Source organism: Lemur catta, chromosome X (assembly GCF_020740605.2).
Source record: "Lemur catta isolate mLemCat1 chromosome X, mLemCat1.pri, whole genome shotgun sequence".
NCBI lineage: Eukaryota > Metazoa > Chordata > Mammalia > Primates > Lemuridae > Lemur > Lemur catta.
Window position 1 is genome coordinate 43,356,230 of NC_059155.1, and position 8,679 is coordinate 43,364,908.

Below are 8,679 nucleotides of genomic sequence, written 5' to 3' on the forward strand. Positions count from 1 at the left end.
TTTGTTTATCTTAGCAGTTCACTTAGATTCCAGCTATCAGTTTGTTACTTTTCTGTTAACCATTTTTATACCCTGCAAATGAGATATGTAACACAGAACAGGGATCAAAATATAGTATTAATTTTTTTTCTTTTAAACTCATAAATCTTACCAAGAAAAGCAAATAAGTATTTCAATAAGACTTATTATTTTAAACAAATATAACATCACTTCTAAATTTTATAAATATAGTAGACATTTTAGAATATCCTGTTTAAAGGTATTAGTTACTTATATCCTTCCAAAACATCACATCCCAAAACAAAATTTATTGCCATCATAGGGATCAAAATGTCCCTGGCCCCCAAAGTTTGGGAGCAAAGACCACTGTTCCCATAAAGACCTGCTGAAAATTTATGGACATGAAGATTAATAAAAGAATTAAAACTTATGCATGAATGCCTTCAGAATGAATGCTCAAAAGATGCAAGAGAAATTGTTCGTTTTTGTGTTTAAAGTATGGACAGCCCTGTAGAAATATAATTGGAGAAAAAGGGTGTTAGCTAATTCTAACAGGTTAAGTGGCAGAATCCTGCATGGCTTTTATAGGTAGATTATGTTTGGCCTCTCTGAGTGTTCATTCCTTCCTTCTGGGTGCAGGGCAAGGTCCTTTCTGGTATGGGGTTTTACAGTAAAACAAAGTAAAAACAAACTAGGTCAGATAACTACTTTATGGCCATTTTACATAGAATAATTTTAGGTTTTATGGCTAGCTTTCAGAAAAAGAGGTTCTGGCCTTTATGACCTGCCTTGGGTAGAGGAATTCTGACTTTTATGGCTAGCTTCAGGGGAAGAATTGGTACAAGAGGGAGGCAGACAAGGCAAGATCACAGAATTTTTGCTTCTGAAGCCTTTGTTTTAAGTTAGTTTTCTGAATCCCATCAACGTAACATAAGATCACCTGACTTGTAGACTGAGGAAAAAAAAACTTCAGCACCAATCCTTAGCACCTCAAACAATGATACAGTGTGGTGATATGCTTTTTACATGAACATCAATATTAAGCTGTTTCAAAAGCAATCTAAATAGTCTCAAAACAATTTTTTTTCTTGGGTGTAAACTTGAGTACATGCAATATTTATAGAGAGTAAGACTGTCTTGAGATTCTCTTTTGTATTTTAACCATCATTCACTTTTTATCTTAACATAAATTACTACACAAAAATTAATAATTTAGAAATTTTTTTCCTGGGCAAAAACTTTGTTACAGCAACATAATGTACACATGACCGACTAGCTTGTGAAGAGTAGGACAGAAAGGGACAAGACCAAGGGAAAACTAAAGCTTCCAATTTAAGCTCTTCTAACTACAACTTCTAGGACAACTTTGAATCCCTAACAGTACTGTTAATATTAGAGGATAGTGAGTTAGAAACACGTGTTGTGTACCTCTCTACAGACATTGAATTGGTGGAAGTAAACTATATCTGCAGTTAGGATTGAAAGACCAAAACCAAAATATTTTCATAAACCTTTGGCCATAAGTTTGTTTTTTTGTGCTCTACTTGGTGTTTTATTTATTCTAATTTGCTGACACTTAGGCACATTTGCATTTTGACCTTAAAGGTAAACACATAGGTATTTTTTGTTGGTAATTCAGATTTAGTGATTATTATTAGACCAAATATTAAATTTACTTTACTTATCAAAAATCACAATTATTTTGTCTTTGGCTGAGTTTATATTTTCATAACCTTTATGTTAAATCTTGACACCTCAAGAACATTAAAATGTCCAGTAAAACCCAGGCAAAAACAAATGTATTGACAATTGGAAAACATTTTTACTATTACTTTACTAATAACACCTTTTTATTTTTTCATAATAACCCAGCTTATTTACCAAAGATTACTAAATTCACATGAACCATTTAGGTTTGTTTAATTTATGAGCCCTCCCTTATTTTTAAGCCAGTCCAGAACCATGTAAGCACAAACATGTAATACATGGACAGATACAAAACATACCTAAACATATACACTCACATACACACACACACACACACACAGTTCTAATAGATTTTACTCTACAACTCTACCCATGAGATGGTAACACAAACTCACCAGTCTGTAAAAGACAGCTGGATCCAAATTTCTTCTGACGAAACTGGAACTTGTACACATGGCAAACTTTAGTTGCTCTGGTAGGTAACCTAATTAGGCCTGTGGATCGAAGTTTTTAGGTAAAGCAGTTTCCATGGCAGTTCGATTTAAAAAAAAAAAAATCTATGCTCTGCCCCCCCCTTTTTTCCTTCAGTTTAAAAATGAGTTTTCAATGTTTGCATTTTAGCTAGAACTGGCTGCAGGATCTCCAGGTAGCCTTTCAATTGCAAATACCATAAACAGTGAGTCATCTTAATATCAATAGAAAAAGTTAGCAGGTTTCAGAGTAGCCGGAAAAGAAGCGAGAGAAATAGCTTGAGGCATTTTAACTCTGTAGTGGTAGGTCTGACCATTTGAGCTCTGAATTTTCCTTGATATAATTTGCCCTTTAGCAAAAACTTGTGCACAAGAATTAGCTATAACCAGCTGGAGCCCTAGAAAAACCTGGCATGCCTTTGAATCTTTTCATTTACAAAAATACTTTCAAGTAGAGGTGCCACAAAGCAACTGGGGTGGCCAATGGGGGTCATTCTCCTTGTCTTTCCTCATTTTTAAACGATTGCCCATTTTTCTTTAAAGGAAGCAACCAAACTGTAATATAGGGTTTGGTGTTATGGATCAGAGCGTGCTGATTGTGGGTGGGGCTCCTCAGTCTCTCACCACTGAGTGGGTCCCACCCTCTTATGTGTCTCAGTTTCTCTCTTGGGGGGTCTAGTACCTCCAAGAGGGCTCAAAACGCCCCAGTGATCGGCTGTTATATTCATTTCTTAGAGGTGCCTTCTTTTAATTAACTTGTTGGTGGGTTCCCTATAAGGCCATTGGCACCTAGGGGAATCATCCCAGGCAACTCCTACTCAGGACCCTGGTCACCCAGGGCTGCCAAGGCTGGGAGGAGAGTAAGATGCCCTTTGTCTTCGGAGCCGAGGAACTCAGTTTCTTGTTTATCTACAAACAAGACAGTTCAGTTTCCTCTTTCAAAAATGCACAGAAAAGCCAATTGAGATTAATTTTAGGATAAAAAGACAATGGAGAAGACCCTTTCGAATGCACCTCCAAATCTAAGTTAGGATCCCAAACAACAATTCCTAGGAAAACAACAAGCTCAGAGTAAACCAAGCCTATGAACCAAATACGGGAGATCTGCTCGGGAGGACTTAGCATTTCTGCCAAAGGAGAAGCTGGGAGTTGGAGGGCCCAAAAGCTGGCCATACTGGTACCTGGTACCTGGTGTCTCAGGGAGACAGGGATTACAGGTAAAATCATAAATCAATACGTGGGAGGCATACATTGGTTTGGCCCAAAAAGGTAGGCCATCTGGAAGGGGTTGGCCGGGCTTACAGGTTATAGATGGGTTTAAAGATTCTTTGGCTTGTAATTGGTTAAAGACCTGAAACTTTGTCCAAAGGCTTGGAATGTTTTAACATAAAGAGCTGTTTATCAGAGGTAAGCCACTGGATATATATTTGTTGTGTAAATTGAAGACCTGCAGGTTTGTCCTGTATACCCTTAGGCCTGTTAATGGGTTACAAAGGATGTCCCCAAGAAGGGAGGGGGGCATGATGAGGCATGTCTGACTTCCCTCCTCCTGGTAGTCAATTTAGTTTTAGGATATTCCTTTGGCCAAGAGGGGGTCCCTTCAGTCAGCTGGTGGGGAAGGGGGGTGAGCCTTAAGATTTTATTTTAGTTCACAGTATCCAAGGTATATTGATCTAAAGACTAAGTAGCAGGAGGTGAAGGCAAACGTGGGCAGGATCCAAGATAGGTAATCCAAACAAATGGTTAAATGTTTATTTTAAAGCACTTGAAGTATTTTAAGTTGAAGAGTGTCATGATCTAATTTGTATGTTTTAAAAGATCGCTCTGGCTGTAACACGGAGAATGGAAAGAGCAGGGGAGTGACAAAAGTGGGAACATGGAGCTCTCAGTTAGGAGGCTCTTTCTGATGGGCTGATAGTGCCTTAGATAGACTATTATGTTGGTAGCAGCAGAGATGGTTAGAAGTGAATGGTTTCAGAATATATTTTGGCAGTAAAGCTGACTGGACTTTCTGGTATTAATAGTTTAAATGTTTAGGATAGGAGAAATATAGAATCTAGAATAATTCTCAGGCATTTTGATTGAATGGCTAGGTGCAGGGTGGTACAATTGTCTGACATGGGTAAAACTGGAGGAGGAGCATGTTTAGGATGTAAGGTCAGTTTTAGGGTTCCTGACATCCAAATTGAAATGTCAGTGGTCAGTGTGGAACTCAAGAAAGAGATGAAGTCTGGAGTATAAGTTTGGATGCCATTAGCATATAGATGGTAGGACTAGATGAAATGACTAGATGAAATGAATTATTGTAGATTAAGAAGAAGGCTAAAAACAGAGCTCTTGGACACTCCAACATTTAGAAGATTAGCAAAGGAATAGAGCCAGCAGTGCAAAGTGAAATACCAGGAAAATTAGAAAAATGTATAGAGCCATGGAAGCCAAAAAAAGAAATGAGCTCTGTCAAACACTGAATAAGGTGAGGCTAGAGAGTTGACATTGGATATTACTGAAAGGAGCAGGAGTAATAGTAATACATGACCACTTATTGTATATTTTCATTGTGGTAGGTATTGTGGTAAAGGAAGCTTTTACATTGATTATTTCATTTAATCCTCACAACAATCCAAGGAGGTTGATACTGTCAATATACAGGGATACCTCATTTTATTGGTCTTTGCTTTATTGCACTTTGCAGATAATTGTGTTTTTTACAAATAGAAGGTTTGTGACAACCTTGCATTGAGTAAGTCCATCAGCACTATTTTTCCAACAGCACGTGCTCACTTTGTGTCTCTGTGTCAGCAATTTTTAGCAATAAAGTATTTTTTAATCAAGATATGTATTTTTTAGATATAATGCTATTGGATACTTAATAAACTACAGCCTAGTGTAAACATAACTGTTATATGCACTGGCAAACCAAAAAACTTGTGTGACTCACTTTATTGTGATATTTACTTTATTAAGATGGTCTAGAACTGAACCTGCAATATCTCTGAAGTATGCCTGTACCCATTTTACAATAAGGAAACTGAGGCAGAGGGGTTAGGCAATATTCCCAGGGTCACATACAGGTGTGCATTAAGGGCTGAAATCAAGATCTGAGTCTGGGAGTCAGACCTGACCTAACCAGCCATGCCACTGCCTTCTAATTATTGCATTGCTTGGGTCTGGGTGAGGGCTTTATGAGTGATTTTTTTAAAAATTGTGGTAAAATTCACTTAACATAAAATTCACCATTTTAAAGTATACAGTTCAGTGAAATTTAGTACATTTACAATGTTGTGCAATTATCACCCCTGTCTGGTTCCAAAAACTTTTAATCATCTCAAAGAAGACCCAATACCCATTAAGTAGTCACTCCCCATTCTCCCCAGCCCCTGGCAACCGCTAATCTGCTCTTGGTCTCTATGGAGTCACCTATTCTAGATGTTTCATATAAATGAAATCATACAATATGTGACCTTTTGTGTCTGGCTTCTTTCACTTAGCATAGTGTTTTTAAGGCTCATTCACTTTGAAACATGTACTTCATTCCTCTTTATGGCTGAATAATATTCCACAGTATGAATATGCCACATTTTGTCCATTCATCCATTTATGAACATTTGGGTTATTGCCACCTTTTGGCTATTGTGAATATTGCTGCTGTGAACATTTGTGTACAAATTTATGTTTGAACACTTGTTTTCAGTTCTTTTGGGTCTAAAACTTAGGAGTGGATTATTGGGTCATACGATGTCTACATCTGTTTTATAATGCTATAATAGAATGCCACCAACTGGGTAATTTATAATTAACAGAAATTTAGGCCAGGCACAGTGGCTCAAGCCGTTAATCCTAGCACTTTGGGAGGTTGAAGTAGGAGGATCCCTTGAGGACAGAAGTTTGAGACCTGCCTGGGCAATATAGCAAGACCCCTGTCTCTACCAAAAATAAAAAAATTAGCTGGGCATAGTGACAAGAGCCTGTAGCCCTAGCTGTTAGGGAAGCTGAGCCAGGAGGATCTCTTGAGCCCAGTGGTTTGAGGTTTAATTCATGCCACTGCACTCTAGCCCAGGCCACAGAGTGAAACCTTGTCTCAAAACTAAAACACGCTGAGAATTTGTGTAGGTCAAGGAGCATTCATTGGCCGGGCGCGGTGGCCCACACCTGTAATCCTAGCACTCTGGGAGGCCGAGGCGGGCGGATCGTTGGAGCTCAGGAGTTCGAGACCACCCTGAGCAAGAGCGAGACCCTGTCTCTACTAAAAATAGAAAGAAATTATATGGACAGCTAAAAATATATATAGAAAAAATTAGCCGGGCATGGTGGCACATGCCTGTAGTCCCAGCTACTCGTGAGGCTGAGGCAGAAGGATCGCTTGAGCCCAGGAGTTGGAGGTTGCTGTGAGCTAGGCTGATGCCACGGCACTCTTTCTAGCCTGGGCAACAGAGTGAGACTCTGTCTCAAAAAAAAAAAAAAAAAAAAAAAAAAAAAGGAGCATTCATTATAGCAAATTTTCTGTGATCTGGTTCTTAATGCTATACTCCATTTCTGATTTGTACATTCTCTTTCAACCTAATTTTGTTTAGTTTCTTCAGGAGTTATATTCAGTGCATGGATTGAACTATGTTCAGATACACAGAAACATATCTTGCAAAAGTCTGAAGTAGAAATATTAATAGAAGCAGGAAGAGAAATAGAGTCAGAGTAGAAGTAGAGTAGAAGCAGAGTAAGTTTAGATGTGCATACTTGAGAACCATTAGATACACTGTGAGGAGTTTTCTTTGCCGTGGCCTCAGGTGTACTTTAAGATTGTCCTGAGCAGAACTTTTTAAGAAGGCACTGAAAAGTTTCATAATTTCTGAGTTCTGGTCGTCAAAGATTGTCGTATTTAAAAATTGTTGCTTTAAACAACTGGCTCTTTCTTCTTCAAATGCTTTTCCAATCCTAGGTGAATAGTGGCTTCCATAAAGCTTCATCTTCCCCCATCAAAAATTTTTTTGCTCTTTAAATAGGAACCGTTGTTCTTTTAGGCGTTCCTTTTCTTCCAACAAATAACAGTCTCATAATAGCAAAGTGGTATCATCCTCACATGCAGTAGCAAGCTGTTGCTGTAAAAGTTGCTGCTATTAATCATTTCTTTTCATTCCTGAATTTCTAACTCTAGTTTTTCAGTTTCTTGTTCACCTTCTAAATATACCTTTAAAACTTGGTTATCAAGTTTTTCTACATGACTTTTCAAAATTCTTCACTGTTTTCTGGTCCTGTTTGTAAGCTGTTCTCTCACAGTTTCACAGAAAAGGCCCTACATACTCAGTTCCCGGGCATCTTTTTCACCATCAGAGATAACAGTTCTTGTACTGTTATCTGCCCTTTCTCTAGGTTTCTTTCAGGGAGAAAGAAGATGAATCATTTCCTTTCTCATTTGTTGAAGAATTTCCTTAAGTTCAGCATTTTTCATTAGAATTTGTTTCTTCTGATATTTATAGTCATTCAAAAGAATTTTATATATTTCGTCTTCATTCCTGGCTTCAATTTTCCCAGTCCTCAAGGAACCTCTTTTTTCGTCAGTTCTCCCACATAATTTAAAATGTCTGTAGCTATGTTTTATCCTTATTTATAACAAGTTGATGTAGATACTCCTTTAGTTTATTATATTGATGCTCTTTCTTTATATCATGCTTATATTGAGTAGCTCAACTTGCAATGATATTTTGTAATTTTTGTACCTAATCTTTCTCATTTTTCAGTAGCTGATACAAATTCCTGTTCCTGCGTTGTAACTGTCTCTTTCCTCAAGCCCAGTCTTTTTCCTCTTGGAAGTTTCCCATTTTTCCTTAAGTTTTACATAGCAGTTCTATAAATGGTCTATATCACTTCTCAGTTTCAAATTCTGTTCTTCCACATTTTCCTGAGCTAGAAGGTTCTTCTGTTGAAGTACAAGTAGTTTGTTTATACAATTTAAAAGATCAACTATATTTAATTCTCTTTTTGTCTTTTTACCTTTGGATTCTTCATATTATGAAGAAAAACAAAAAGTAGTCAATTCTGGATTAAGATATGAAATACTTTGTTCAATATTCTTTTCTGTACAGATGGCACTGAAAAAAACTTCCCATTTTTGATAAAGGTTTTGAGGAACATAGCATTTGCCATGAGTACAAATTTTATAGAGACATCTTGGTTTGTGATACATACTGAGAGATATTTGCTATGGTTTGAATGTTTGTGCCCTTTAAATTTTATGTTGAAATTTAATTGCCATTGTAACAGCATTAAAAAGTGGGACCTTTAAGTAGTGCTTAGGTCACGGTGGGGAACCTGCAGCCTCAAGACCACATGTGGTCCTCAAGATTCCCAAGTGTGGCCCCTCTGCTAAATCCGAACTTCACAGAACAAATGCCTTCATGAATGGACTGATGCCATATCACAGGACTGGGTTTGTTATTGTGGGAGTGGGTTCCTTCTTGCTCTCTCTTTGCCTTTCCACTATGTGATGCTTTCTACCATGTTATGATGC

The 8,679-nt window shown here is 37.6% G+C and overlaps 1 pseudogene; it reads right to left on the reverse strand.

The window, feature by feature from the left end:
- Positions 1-2,991: 2,991 nt before the first annotated feature.
- On the reverse strand, positions 2,992-8,359 carry LOC123628220 (annotated as a pseudogene).
- Positions 8,360-8,679: the final 320 nt, after the last annotated feature.